General features: G+C 40.8%; 1 long non-coding RNA gene across 2 annotated transcripts in view; it reads right to left on the bottom strand.

Moving 5' to 3' along the window:
- The window catches only part of LOC134854056 (uncharacterized), a 15,276-nt gene extending 3,668 nt beyond the window's left edge, over positions 1-11,608 (bottom strand). Inside the window, exon 1 of one of the 2 annotated variants that reach the window (XR_010164394.1) lies at positions 11,329-11,608. This is a non-coding gene — a long non-coding RNA (uncharacterized LOC134854056). The remainder of the gene's footprint in view (positions 1-11,328) is intronic. The other variant, XR_010164393.1, reaches the window with a different exon arrangement.
- Positions 11,609-14,095: the final 2,487 nt, after the last annotated feature.

Consider the following 14,095-nt stretch of genomic DNA (forward strand, 5'->3'; position numbering starts at 1 on the left):
CTGAAGCTTAGATGATGTTTAGAATAACAGCGCAACTGTGAAATTCATATAAATCGCAAATGTTTGCATTTAGGCTGCCATTGATACATCTTCCAAGATACTTTAAAAAATGAAGTACGTATGCCCTTTCGAGTTAGCTGGCAATTGTTATCTTCATCTGGACATCTCAAATTAGGTTGTAAATGGTTTTTAAGCTAACTTTTCTAGTTTTTGAACCTTTTGAATTTCATCTAGATACTTCGAATTAAGATGCAACTCTGATCTTTAGCCAGATATTCCGAAAAAGGGTATATATGTAACATTTCCTAAATACTTCGAATTAGGATGTTATTTGCTCAGGCTAGGATCGTGATTTTTACTAATTACTGCGATTTAGGGTAAACTTTGAAGTAGGGTTTTGTAGATAGTTCCTAGAATTTACGAACCAGGTTGCAGCTATGATTTTTGTCTAGACATCTCAAATTAGCGTGCAAATTTGACTATTAGCTATTTTTTCAAATTTTTATGCACTATTTTTAACTAGATTCTATGAATTAGGATGCAAATCTAACCACTATTCAAAAATTCCGATAAAAACAAGTAAACTTGTGACACTTCCTAGATACTTCAGAATAGGATGGAAAAATAACTTTAGGATCGGTGATACTAACACTTTTGCCAAACACAGACTTTGACTGAGACTTTTTACCTAGAGATTTGCATGCAGTATTGTAAAGCTAATGGGGAGCGCGTATTATGAAGATCGTTTAGTCAATAAGATGAGTAGTAACGTAAGCAAACAGTCAAGTCCAAAATAAGTTTGAATCTTCAAAGATATAGTCCCTCTTATGGCAGAAAACTCATGTGAAGTAAAACCGGCGGACCCCCCCCCCCCCCCCAATGGGAACTACTATGGCTAGGTTTATGAAACTCATAGGACGGATACTAGAGATTATTTGACCCGGGCATGCAAAAATCCATAAGCCTCGGACCCCCCGGCCCCAAGAGATAACGGTTCCCGGAAGTGAAAATGGCCCTATCAGAACACGGTAACTAGCGGTTGGAATGGAACCAATATATAGTTTGTTATAGAACTAATTGAGGGAAGCTTAAGTTTAGAAACCCAGACCCGTCAGACCCCCACTTCCGGTTTTATGCCCCTATGCAAATAGACCCCATCCCGACTTCCGGGAGTCGTTTCTCGGACCCCACTGAACGCAGGAAGCTAAAACTTTGGGATAGTTTAGGTATTATAGTACTTCTTGTGTTATAATTTGAACCAAATCCAGCGGCTGATCCGGAAGTTATTAGCACTTTGGAAAACCATCCGTTAAATCGGAAGTAGGCAATTTACGCAAAATAATGAGCGAGGGCATATTGATTTTATGGCGGCATCAGATACTACAACTCATCCCCAAAAAATGTAACTCAACCCCTTGTAAGTAAAACCCCTGCGGCGACTCCTTCCGGTGTTAATAGTCTTTCCCCGGGAGAAGTGATTATGGACCTTAGAAATGGGATAACTTGGGAAGTAATAACGGGATATGGATGAAACTTGGTAGGTAGGACCCCTATGGGATTTTGAACCCGAATATGGAAGATTTACCCCAGGTGAACCCGGGGTGACCTTAAATTGACCTTTAGGCGTTTAGGACCAAATTTGTATGAAAAACCTCGGGATTAACACCGGAAAGAGGCGTATTCATTCAACCCCAACCCTTGGGAATGAGAATTGGTCACCTTCCTAATATTTGGGAGGGAACTTACCTATTGGGGAATAGTTGAGATGCCAAAAAAGATATAGCTTAGACATTTTATAATTGAATTAGTGAAATCAATTGAAGTGAACTTGGCAAACATCGGGTTCAATCTAGCTTGGCGAATGCGCTATTGATAGAATAGCAATTAGGGTAAAAGAAAGGTAGTCCCAGAGGGAATTGACGGTAACTGAGGTATCACATGGAAAGTATGACTCCTAAATAACATGAATGAATGAGATATTTACTTAGCTCCCCGGAGGTGGCTTTTTGGCTCAATTCGACCCCTTATAAGCGAATTACGTTCCCCTGAGAGCAAGAAGGGATGGATTAGAATAGAGTATAGATAGGAATTTTAGATGATTAGAATAAGTTAGCGACCCAGGAAAAGGGTCCTCCTCTACCCCTGGGAGATTGGAACGTTAATGGGATAAAAAAATAAAAGCCTTGGGTAGATTGGTTAATTAAACATAACTCGGTTTGGAAGTGAAATTAGACTTGATATTTGCACAACTTAGTCACAGATGCCTGAAATGAACTTAGAACTTAAGACTAGTGTCATGAGGGGAAGAATTCAGTCAAGACCTTGCGAAATGGGTACTAAAGTAATTGTCAGGACTTGTAGGGACGACATAACTCTATCTATAACTAAAACTGAAACAGACAAATATTATAGAGAACAGCAAGTAGCCTACCTTTAGGCAGACCATAGTGAATTACTAGAGAGAGTAAATGGTTCTCGGTTAGAGTGAGAACGATTGAGCAAGCCGAGAAAAATAGTTGGTCCGTGGAGGACGCTATTACTTGAAGCGAGGCTAGTTGTGTCTCATAGTTAGTTAATTAGTCTGGCTGATTAGGACCCGAGTTTAGTACCGGGTGGAAGTATTTGTGTGAACGAGTTGCGCTCGAGAGTTGTTTATCGTTGGCGATTCTGGCATTGGGTCAAGCGAGAACCGACGGGCTAGTTAGCGAAGCGATTGAGAAAAAAAAACGAGGTGCGGGCTTTTTATAGAAGTTGTTAATAGTAGCTAGCTCATTAAGGGCATTGTAAATTACTTTTTGTTTCATCTGTGATTGAAGAAGAGTTTACCTATTGGGCCCACGATTTGCTGAAATAGCTAGAAAGGACAGAGTAAAGCCAAAAAGAGCACTAACAAAAGGGGGTGTTGCGTAATCCATTGATCGGCCGATTTAGTCTGACCATCAACATAACCCTTTCGGGATTGTAGAGCACCTAGTATTAGTGTCCCGCGCTAATACGAGGTGGAAAATAATACATTGGCGCTCCTGGGTGGGCTTTCTTTATCGACCGAATAACGATCTTTGGATTCAGCAACGACGAGAGTTGAAGGAAGAGTCGACTAAACCACGACAAAGAAAATGGAGACAGGCAACCTAGAAGCAAATGAAGTATTCTTCAAAGCGAGAGTTGACAATTTGTTTCTGCTGGGAACCAAACTAGGAATTGTGGGTTGTTCGAATTGGATCAACTACGTCGATTTTAGAATGATGAATCCGAGGAAGGAACTGAGGAACTACGGCGGTCCAAGGCATGACGGTGCTGTCATTCATGGCTGGACTTTCATGAAGTTGGAGATAGGATCAATAAGTTAGAAAATAGCCGTTATCGTTGTGGAGAACTTGTTCAGACCTATGTTGATCAGTCTCAGCACGCTGAAAAAAAAATGAGAAATCAGGGTGGACTATCAGCGGCACTGTATTCATGCGATAGTTCATGCGCCGTTGATAGTCCAGGCGATAGTTCAGTGCCATTGCTAGAAGAGATTGGCCCTCGCTTGGATGAAAACAGAATGAGGCAGATTATAGCTCCCTCCGACTATCCCAGAGTGCCGACAGGAGAAGTTGGAGGAGAAGATTTTGTCCCCAGATCGGAAGGGACTAACAAGGGACGAACTTTTGTTTGGGGCAGTGTATGTGATGAAATAGTGGACATTGAGATTGACAATACGACAGATTGCAACTTGATATCCGAAGGTTTGCTTGAACCCCTCGGGTACAACGACGCTGTCTGGAGATTCAAAAGAAAGTTGAAAGGAAAATTCAATGGAAAAGAACGAAAGGTCGAGTCCCTCGGATACATCGGAACAAGAATCGGATTCGGTAGCTTTGAGGGAACCTTCATGTTGATCGTTGTCAGTAACCGAGTTCTCGATACGGATGTAGTCCGGAGCGCTCAAAGATTTGCGGAGTGTCACAATTTAATCGTGAGCCACGAAAAAAGAGCGCTGTGTCACGAGAGCAATTTAATGGAGCCGACGCCAGTAGTTTTTGAGAAACTATCAAAGACATCAATGATCATGCTGGACGACGAAACGTTTGGGACGTAAGAGAAGGTATCGATGTGGAATGCGGAAGAATCAAAGAAGCCGAGTATGGGTATGGATAGCGAACGGACCACCCCGGTCAAACCCGATTTAACGACGGCGACTTACTCGAGACGAGATGATAACGACGAATCATCGGGCAGTAGGGCAAAGCTAGAAGCGGTCGAAAGACCATTTGAATTCCACCCAAAGCAGCACTTCATCAATGGGTTCGTGGACAACCTTTTAGTCCGGATGGAGCTAGAAGAGACTACTGCAGTCCACCTGATGAATTTATGTGCTTTCGTGGTCCTGGAAACTTCCCCTTAGCTTGAGGCGTTCAACGGGAGGATTCACTAATGATGGGATGATCAGGTTAGTGATATAGTTGTATTGGGCCAGGAAGAAGTGGATGTGCAGATTGGGACATTCACAGAGCGACTGGTTGTTGTCGTGGTGGCGGCTACTGAGATAGAAGTCGACGTGGTGCTGAGCCTCAAGCAATTGGAAGGACGACACGGTATGCTGCTCGAACGTCCTAGAGGGGTGCTACGGACTGGCAGGGAAGAAACGATCCCACATCACTTCGAAGTATTGCTTGACGGGGGTAGAAACCCCGAGGACCCAAGAGCAACGAGCAAAGGAAAAGGCAAAATCAAGCTAGCCGAGCCGATCCACGAAGGGCTGGGTGTATTGGCAGAACCTGTTGGCAAAGAGGGCATCACATCAAGACTACGTAGCGTTAAAGCAGAGCTTAATGCACGCGCTGAAACCCAATGTTCCAATTCTGTACCTAGCGAGGGTAAAATTGAGGTCGCAACTGAAGTCGAATCGAATTCAGGGCGGAGAACCAGATCCGTTGAAACTCGTAGGAATTTTGTGAATGCGTTCGCCAATAGCGTGTATATGGATACCGAACTTGACGATGAGATTGCCGGCAATTCGATGCGACTGGACGCTTACCAGACGTTGCAGCCACGGCCACCTATACTGCAGTTCAACGGAAGATTGATAGGAAGATGTGACGGAAATGTCCGAGATGTCGAAGTGTTGGGATTAATTTCGGTGGAAATCAAGTTGAGGAGACTGAAGAGGACATTCCCAGCAGTACTCTTGAAAAATCACGAGATGGACACGGACATGGTTCTGAGTACTCGGTGGATGAACGAATGCTTAGGAAGTTTCTAAGATGAGAAGTCAAAGAAATTTTTTCACGAGTTTTTCACAAGTTCGGCGGTTTGATTCGATTGGGAGTCGTGCCCAAGGCTGCGGAAAATCGAATTCGCCGAGGAGCTCCAGACACAGTTGGTAGATGGGATAGACGAAGATGACGAGCCGAAGTTAGGACGCCAAATGAAGGAGTTGAATGAAGGAATTGAATGACTGCGACGGAGGAATTGAATGAATTGACTCCCGTGGAGACGGACGACAGGCATTGGATGCCCATCAGAGCATTCACGAATGGCTAAGCCAACAAGAGGGCTGCTAAAGTGGACTGGATCCAGACACTGAATGGACCCTGTTAAGCTACAAAGCCTACCGGTCAATTGGATCAGAGGTGCCCCTGAGACAGGCCGAGGAAATTCTCGAGACAGAAACAGGAGTCAGTTTGGGTGTAGTTGGCAGAGCGTCAATCGTGCTGCAGCTGGGACAGTTTAACAGAAGGACCGAAGTCTTGGTGGTCGATGAACTGGATGTTGATCACGTTTGGACACTCGTTTGAACACTTGGACTCGTTTGGTATGAACAGAACGAAGATTTCATTTTTGACATGAGGAACGAAGTTCTGAAAACTGGAACGAAGTGCAGTAGTCCAATTAAGGTTAGGTTCAGGTGTCCTGGGAGACCTAGATTTCGGGTCCGACATGGAATGGATTCAGGCAGAGTATGCGTCAAGGCAGCTGCGACTACAGACTCCTGTGACACGGTGCTGGTTTACCACGAGGGTGCGGGATCTGGCACAGAAATGACTGGATGTGATGTGGCAGTGACATGCGAAAATAAAATAAGCTAATCGATGATGGTTGAAGACGTCACCGAGCGAGTTAACAATGAAAATTCCGAAAATATTGTTCGGGAAAACGAGTGTAAGGGAAGGAGTTATAACTTTTTGATAGAGAATGATGGGGAGAATTGCGAAACCAACGACAATTCAATGAAACGCGTCTGTCCGACGGAGAGGGGAAACAATGAGAAATCAGTTGATGAGCATTGTGAAGAGAATGCTGTGGCACTAGGCAAGGTTACGAGTGGAAAAACGATTGAAGTGAGGGAATCAACATGTGGAATTGGATCGTTGCCTCATTTCTTACCAATTTTGAGTCGCCTAACTACATCCTTGCTGTCACACAGATACGATACACGAAGCGTAATCACGATGCTTAGACGGGAGAGAAAAGATATTATGATTGCCCCGGGTGGAAACGAGAACAACATAAAAGGCTCTTTCGGCGAGTCTGGCGATAATGAGTTGAGTTTTGGCGAGGAGGAGACGGCAGCTAGTTCTTCAAGCAGTGAGGACAATGCCTCTATGGGAGAACAGATGAGGATTGAAGCCGTCCGAGGGCCAGATGAGGATAACACAAATGAAACAACTACTTGGGTGGAAACATGCCAAGAGATTAGGGAAACGACGTGCGAATACATAGTTTCTACGGAAGTACGGGACGAACGTCGTTACCTGCAAGCGATAAGCAAGTTAAAAGTCTCCACCAGGTCATCCAAGCGATTTCGAACAAATAACGTCCGAGAGCGGCTTGACTTCCATAATTTGATCGATCGATGGAAAAAGCGGTCTTTCTTCGGCGAAGATGAAGTTGACCGGGTCCGGGCCGCATCAGAGGGCAAGGTCCCGAGGCAGTGTTGGCGTCCTCCATATGCTATAGGGGAGTCGGATGACTGGAATGTGTCGCAGCAGGACTACCGGCACCTCGTAGACAGATGGAAACGACAGGAGGAGCGATGAAAGAGACTTGAAAAAAGAGGTCGGTGAATTAGTAAGGGTTTCAGTTCAGTTCAGTGAGTAAAGCTTGAAAACTTCTTTTCTTCTTTCCAGTCTCATCTTTGTTTAGAATTATCTCCACCACGATAGTAAACTAGTGACATAACGATAATAAAAGGATTTCTGGATGTGGAAAAAAGATGGAGGCATTTCCCGACGCCTTAGATTAATTCCCTAGACTCTTAGTTGCCTCTGAGAAAGTAACCTATGGTACTAAACATGATAGATTAATTACGCAAGAGTCTAGGGTACTTAAAGCCCGCGTTTCGCAGCGTCGCAACCGCAGTGAACAGAGAGCCGTTAAAAGGTTTGGTAGGTATAGGGTTAGATCGCGGTAGCTTAACTAATGAGTGAGTGTCACAGCCAGTAACTCAGCTGGTGGGTTAGTGATAGGCATGTGAATCAATGGGTTTTTTTTTGAACTGTAGAGCTCAGACTACAAACAGTGTACACTAATTTGAGATGTTAAGGATAGGTAAAACCATTATTGGGGACAAAAATAGACTAGAAGGGAAGACTGTAGGATCGGTGATCCTAACACTTTTGCCAAACACAGACTTTGACTGAGACTTTTTACCTTGAGATTTGCATGCAGTATTGTAAAGCTAATGGGGAGCGCGTATTATGAAGATCGTTTAGTCAATAAGATGAGTAGTAACGTAAACAAACAGTCAAGTCCAAAATAAGTTTGAATCTTCAAAGGTATAGTCCCTCTTATGGCAGAAAACTCAGGTGAAGTGAAATCGGCGGACCCCCACCCCCAAATGGGAATTACAATGGCTAGGTTTATGAAATTCATAGGACGGATACTAGAGATGATTTGACCCGGGCATGCAAAAATCCATAAGCCTCGGACCCCCCGGCCCCAAGTGATAACGGTCCCGGATGTGCAAATGGCCCTATCAGAACACGGTAACTAGCGGTTGGAATGGAACCAATATATAGTTTGTTATAGACCTAGATGAGGGAAGCTTAAGTTTAGAAACCCAGACCCCTCAGACCCCCACTTCCGGTTTTATGCTCTATGCAAATAGAACCCATCCCGGCTTCCGTGAGTCGTTTCTCGGACCCCACTGAACGCAGGAAGTTAAGACTTTGGGATAGCATAGGTAGCATAGTACATCTTGTGTTATAATTTGAACCAAATCCAGCGGCTGAACCGGAAGTTATTAGCACTTTGGAAAACCACCCCTTAAATCGGAAGTAGGCAAATTACGCAAAATAATGAGCGAGGGCATATTGATTTTATGGCGGCGTCAGATACTACAACTCATCCCCGAAAAAAGACCCCTTGTAAGTAAAACCCCTGCTGCAACTCCTTCCGGTGTTAATAGTCTTTCCCCGGGAGAAGTGATAATGGACCTTAGAAATAGGATAACTTGGGAATTATTAACGGGATATGGATGAAACTTGGTAGGTAGGACCCCTATGGGAGTTTGAACTCGAATATGGAAGATTGACCCGGGTGACTCCGGGGTGACCTCAAATTGACCTTTAGGCGTTTAGGACCAAATTTGTATGAAAAACCTCGGGATTAACACCGGAAAGAGGCGTATTCATTCGACCCCAACCCTTGGGAATGAGAATCGTTCACCTTCCTAATATTTGGGAGGGAACATACCTATTGGGGAATAATTGAGAAGCCGAAAAAGATATAGCTTAGACATTGTATAATTGAATTAGTGAAATCAATTGAAGTGAACATGGCAAACATTGGGTTTAATCTAACTTGGCGATTGCGCTATTGATAGAATAGCAATCAGGGTAAAAGAAAGGTAGTCCCAGAGGGAATTGACAGTAACTGAGGTATAACATGGAAAATAGGACTCCTAAATAACATGAATGAATGAGCTATTTACTTAGCTCCCCGGAGGTGGTTTTTTGGCTCAATTCGACCCCTTATAAGCGAATTACGTTCCCTTGAGAGCTAGAAGGGATGGATTGGAATAGAGTATAGATCAAAATTTTAGATGCTTAGGATGAGTTAGCGACCCAGGAAAAGGGTCTTCCTCTACCCCTGGGAGATTGGAACGTTAATGGGATAATAAAATAAAAGCATTGGGAAGATTGGTTAATTAAATATAACTCGGGTTGGAGGTGAAATTAGACTTGATATTTGCAAAACTTAGTTACAGATGCCTAAAATGAACTTGGAATGTAAGACTAGTGTCGTGAGGGGAAGAATTCAGTCAAGACCTTGTGAAATGGGTACTAAATTAAATGTCAGGACTTGTAGGGACGACATAACTCTAACCATAACTAAAACTCAAATAGACACATTTTATAGAGAATAGCAAGTAGCCTACCCTTAGGCAGAGCACAGTTAATTACTAGAGATAGTAATTGGTTCTCGGTCAGAGTGAGAACGATTGAGCAAGCCGAGAAGAATAGTTGGTCCGTGGAGGACGCTATTGCTTGAAGCGAGGCTAGTTGTGTCTCATAGTTAGTTAATTAGTCTGGCTGATTAGGACCCGAGTTTAGTACCGGGTGGAAGTATTTGTGTGAGCGAGTTGCGCTCGAGAGTTGGTTTTCGTTAGCGATTCTGGCATTGGGTCAAGCGAGGACCGAAGGGCTAGTTAGCGAAGCGATTGAACGAAACGAGGCGCGGGCTTTTTATAGAAGTAGTTAATAGTAGTTAGCTCATTAAGGGCACTGTAAATTACTTTTTGTTTCCTCTGTGATTGAAGAAGAATTTACCTATTGAGCCCACGTTTTGCTGAACTAGTTAGAAAGGACAGAGTAAAGCCGAAGAGAGCACTAACAGAAGGGGGTGTTGCGTAATCCATTGGTTGGCCGATTTAGTCTGACCATCAACATAACCCTTTCGGGATTGTAGAACACCTAGTATTAGTGTCCCCCGCTAATACAGAGTGGAAAATACTACAATAACCAAAACATATTTACCTCGAATTAGGATGCAGCTGTGCAATTTACCTAGACATGTAGACCCTAAGGCGACTGTGATCAATATGGTTGCAAATTTGACAATTATCTTTGCCTGGATATTTCCAGTTAGGGTGGAAGTATCAGGTCTACCTGGGCAACTCACGTAGAAATTAACATGCAACTTTTTATCTTTATCTAGATCTCTCAAATTAAAACGCAAATTTGACCTTAAGATAAATTTTTAATTTAGGGCTTCACCATATATTTCTATTACTTCGATTTAGGATGCAAATCTAATCTTTAATCAAATTCTTCAAATAAGGGTGCAACTGTGACGTTTCGTAGATATTTAAAATTAGATATTAAAAAAAGAAAATAACTAAATACTTCAAACTAGGGTGTAACGGTGACTTTTACTTAGATATGTAGACCAGGAGAAGACTAGAATAATTCAAAACTGGGATGCAAGCTTAATTTTGGTCTATACTTACTACTTTTGGTAAAAATGTGCTCTGAGCGTGATTTTTTGCCTAGTTACAACGAATTATTCTGTTGTTTCTTCCAAGACATTTTGAACTATGAGCGACTGTGATTTCTACGTAAATATTTTGAAAAAGGGAGCAATAATGATTTAGAATGAATGGGCAAATGGGTTAAATTAGAATGGGCAGCAACAAGTGCTTTGAGTTGGAGAAGACAAGATTGGTTACTTCTCTCGGGCTTATGAATATTTGCTTCGAAGTCCGACGATCGAAGAGTTTTTCTGTATAGAGTAAAACTATCACGTTTGAACCCAAAAAATGTTATTGAATATGAAAGAGGGCAAAAAATAGTTTAGTTATCTGGGTTGGAATCTCAGCTCAAATCAGAACTCGACCAAAATTCATTGAAGGAACTTAAATAACGCGAAGACATTCTAATTCCGGAAGTTCAACCATTTATTTGAACGTCATAAGAGTTTATGGCGTTTAGACAAGACAATGCAAGACCCAACTTGTTACGCGGTTTCTCAGGGAAAAATATTACAAAAATTCATTTCCAGCACACAGTCCGAACCTGAATCCAATAGAGCATTTTTGCAATTGGATGAAGCAAAAAGTTTTGGCAAAAAATACGCGGTCTTAGAAAACTGGCCTATTCTTGTGTTGATTTTTGGGTGAATGACCTCAAAATTTACTGGAAACTGTTATTTTTTAAAGCAAAGACGTATTCAATTAAGTATTCAAGCAAATTGTGGACACACTGAGTACGCAAAATGAGTACACACTTCAGCAAAAAAAATTATTTCGTTTACATTTGTTTTTGCTGAAAGATTGTTCTTATGTTGCGTGTTCAACGTTGCCCACTATATTTTGATTAAAGATGTCACTGCAAGGCTTACCTGATTTTTTAAATATTTTGTTGGAAGCATGACGTTTAGCTAAATATTGTAAGTTAGATGTTAACTGAGACGACCGTTAACTTGATTTTGTAAATTAGGGTGCAATTAAGACATTTATTTTTGAAGATAATCCAAGAAAAGTTGCAACTGTGACCTTTACCCAGATAGTTCGAAGAAATATACAACTGCGACAATTCCCTGATACTTCAATTATTATGATGCGAGCATGACTTTAGCTAGAAATTTAGATTTAGATATCAATTGTGACCTTTATCTAGTTATTTTGAATTAGGTGCAATTGTGATTTAACAAAATATTTCAAGCATGGGGTGAAAGTGATAGTTAGATTTAAGTTGGAAATATCATCTTCACAAAGACGTTTTGAAAAAGTTTGCTGTTGTGATCTTTTATCTAGATATTTCGATTAAGAATGCAACTGCGACGTTCATATGATATTTTGAAAGTTATGAACAAGCATGATATTCAGCTAGATTTTTCATGTCAAGATGAAATTGTATTGTTCATTCTATAATTCTAGTCAGGGTCCAATTGTGGACTTCACTTCGATATTTGAAATTAGGGTTGAGATTGCAACATTTGCGTATAGATTTTTGCAATTGGGGTTCATTTGTGATTTCCTATGTGATATTTCAAATTAGGGTACAACAGCAATTTTTTCCCTGATATATTTTTCAAAAGGTGCAATTTCGACTTTAACTAAAATACTTCAATTAGATAACAACAGTGACTTCTACCTAAATAATTTGAATTAGCGCGCAACTGTAAAATTTACTCAGTTGTTTCGAACAAGTCTACAGCCGCGAGTTTTAATCCTCAGATAATTCAGATATTTAATTTGATGTAGGATGCAACTAGGATCTTCACAGAGATATTCCAAAACAGTGTGCATGCAACTCTGACTTTTTGCTTGATTTCTAGAATTAGGAAACCACTCTTTTTTCTGGATGTTTCTGATAAGTGTGCAATTATGGCACTCACCTAGATACTTCAATGAGATGGAATTTGTGACGTTTTTTCTAGATATTTCACATTATGATGCATATGCAACCTGTACATGACTTTTTTCAGTTGGGTTGCAATTGTGACTTTTTTCTTGATAACTCCTTTTGCTCGACAACAGTAAACGTCGTAGTAAATAGGCAGCACCTCATATTGCATGAAGAAAGTGTGAAAAAAATTGAACAAAATACACACACGATGTTTTCTTTCGATTTATTTCGAAGTGCAATATTTGAAAAACTAAATTTGTGAAAAAAAAACAGAAATTGTGAAAAAATCGAACAGAACACACAGGCGATGTTTCCTTTCGAATTCTTTCGAAGTGCAATGTTTGAAAAACTAGTGCAATACGTGAAACAATAGTGCATTGTTTCAAACACTCGTTCATTGTTTAAAGATTGCACTAGTGTTTCAAATATTGCTCTAATTTTTCAAAAATGGCAGAGAATATACGGAACACAGTCAATAATTCGAATTAGACTAGAATTGGGATTTTTATCTTTTTTTTGGGTATAAGATTTTCGCAATAAAATTTTTCTCTATAGATTGATCGTTTTAGGGTGCAAAGTGACTCTTGATTAGGCAATTGAAGAAGGGTGACATCCACGTAAACTCTTCAAATCAAGGTGCAACTTTGGCCTTTACATAGATATTTAGAAAAGGGTGCAACTGCATCTGTGACCACCAACTAAATGTTTTGAATTTGGCTGCAACTATGACCTTTACATCAACTTTCAAATAACTTTGCAACTTGTAAATTTGCATTGATATTTCGAATGAGGGTGCAATTATAACGTTTTCCTAGATATTTCTAATAAAAGCGCAAGAATAAGCTTTATCTAGGTAGTTCGAATAGTTTGCAACTGTGACCTTTACATATTATTTTTGAATTAGGGAGTAACTGTGACCTTTTTCTACATAATTCGAATTAGAGCTGCAACTGTTATCTTTACTCAGATAAACTGAATTAGGGTGCAACTTTACTTTTATATTTCTGATATACTTATGACCTTTACACATATATATTTCAGCTTAAGGTAACCTTTAGATAGTTTTTTGAATCAGGGTGCAACTGTGCTTTATACCTACTCGGGTCGAGGTCCAGGACTAATTTTACGACTCGGTGGGTCGCGGAAATGTTAATAGATGTTTCGAGTTAGATGTTTCGAGTTAAACCAGCTGTAAGCAACCAGCATCAAGTCGTGTTTTACTGATGATCACAGATAATTTGTATTGTCTTTTTACCTCTATGGCGCTGTTTTTGTAAGCTTTGACTGAAAATAATAATTATTTTACCCTATGTAATTGCAGCTCTCCAATTGCCCGTGGACAACAGCTTCATTGCTATCGGCTGTCAGGGTGAAGCGTAGTGTTTCGAATTAACATAGGGAACTTGTACTTCATTCCAAATCAACCATATAGACTTGAAACGCCAAGATATCAGCACGGGTTCCAACTGTACCAAAGTCAAAAGGTCTTCATCTTCGAAACAGAAGATTTCATTATTATACCTGATTGTCATTTGTTTCACAGCCCTTGGACTGCAAAAGGGAGAAATCATTACAAAGGCTTTAAAATCGAATATCAATGCTGTTGGATTAGTTGTTAATGAGTATAGGTAATGGGTTAAAATGGTTACGTTGCAAAAAGACGACATGTCATCATAAGTTTTAATCAGAAACGAGACATGAAAAGAAGTTATGCGCAAGAATAAACGACAAGTATTTATTTCGTACGTTTGTTTCTC

This window comes from Symsagittifera roscoffensis, chromosome 9, assembly GCF_963678635.1.
Source record: "Symsagittifera roscoffensis chromosome 9, txSymRosc1.1, whole genome shotgun sequence".
In the NCBI taxonomy this organism is placed as follows: domain Eukaryota; kingdom Metazoa; phylum Xenacoelomorpha; order Acoela; family Convolutidae; genus Symsagittifera; species Symsagittifera roscoffensis.